Source organism: Etheostoma spectabile, chromosome 20 (assembly GCF_008692095.1).
Source record: "Etheostoma spectabile isolate EspeVRDwgs_2016 chromosome 20, UIUC_Espe_1.0, whole genome shotgun sequence".
Classification (NCBI taxonomy): Eukaryota; Metazoa; Chordata; class Actinopteri; order Perciformes; family Percidae; genus Etheostoma; species Etheostoma spectabile.
Window position 1 is genome coordinate 15,099,824 of NC_045752.1, and position 1,436 is coordinate 15,101,259.

The following is a 1,436-nucleotide window of genomic DNA, read 5'->3' on the forward strand; positions in this document are numbered from 1 at the left end:
CATTAGTCTCGCATTGCCAACCCTTGGACTAACCAGGTCTGGCTAGTCCACATAGTATTCTGGGATGGGAGGAAAAACGTGCTTTGGTTTTTTGGCATTTCTTTAAACCAATCACAATCGTCTAACAGATTGGTGACTGACAGACAGAAAGGTCAGCTGCATGAGCGCCAAAGAAGAACATTTTAAAAGGTATTTTATCAGCAATTGGATAAAAAGAATAATCCCCCAAAAGCCCCTTTGTCACACTGAACACACTGCAATGCACACTTGAGTAAGAAGATAATTTAGACACCATTGACAAACAATGCAAAAAAGGAAGCCAAGGACCCATTTGTTTAGACCATTTAATTTAGCTCTATAAACACTTAAATGTTTAACTTTTTCTTATACCAACACTACAGATCTTACATAATCCAAGAAATACTATTGAGTATTCAAAGTCAGGCATGTGGAGCTTGCATCATTTGAAATTCCTCTTTATTGTGTGCATTGAATTATCTGTCGTATGTTGAGACTTTGTAGAATTATTTAATTAATTTAGTGTATTATATGACCCCCATTCACAGTTGAATTATTTAATTAATTTAGTGTATTTTATCCCCATCCACTGTGCCTTTAAAGGTGCCCTTTATTTCATTACTTTGTGGTAATGTCTAAAGTTCTACCATGGACTCTGTCACATTTTTTGGGGGGAAAATGCCTTGGTCACCTTGTTTTTCCCATTCATGACATAACACAAACACATATGGATCTAACATATCTTTAAAAAAAAAATACAAGTAAAAACCGTTTTGTGTGACTTTAAGCACAGCTAATCCTCCTGGGGTCGACGGACTTTGGACCACAATGTTCTTATTGTGGAGCAACATGCAGGACCGTCCGGATGCTGTGGACCAAGACAAAAGAGAAATGAGCAGACGTGTGTTGTAGTTGAGTCATGAATGGTGGAGAAAGTATGGGACTGTAAATCTACCATTTGCCTTGCTTCATCAGTTCAATGGCATCATTGATCTGGTCCAAAGTCATGTTGTGAGTGATGAACTCATCCAACTTCACCTTCTTGTCCAGGTAGGCTTTAACCATCTGAGGTACACCATACTTACCCTTAAAGCCTAAGCAACAAAATAAGAGCATAGAGTTGAATGCAGAATACAGCTAGAGAGTTGCAGAACATAAGTGCACAGCCAAGTAGTTACCAGAGAATAATTTGCCAGTGGTAATGGTCACATTTATCTCACCTCCAAATGAAGAACCCTTCCATGTGCGTCCAGCGATCAGCTGAATGGGTCGGGCAGAAAAGTCTTCTAAGTCCGTCCAGCCAACAATCACGCTGACACCCCAACCTTGAACACAAGACTCCAAGGCACTGCGCTAGATGGAGAAACAGCACAAAGCCAGGACGCTCTCTATCACATAATCAAGAATATAATAAAACT

General features: G+C 39.6%; 1 pseudogene; it reads right to left on the reverse strand.

The window, feature by feature from the left end:
• Positions 1-596: 596 nt before the first annotated feature.
• Positions 597-1,436, reverse strand: part of LOC116669934 (alcohol dehydrogenase 1-like) — a 6,246-nt pseudogene continuing 5,406 nt past the window's right edge.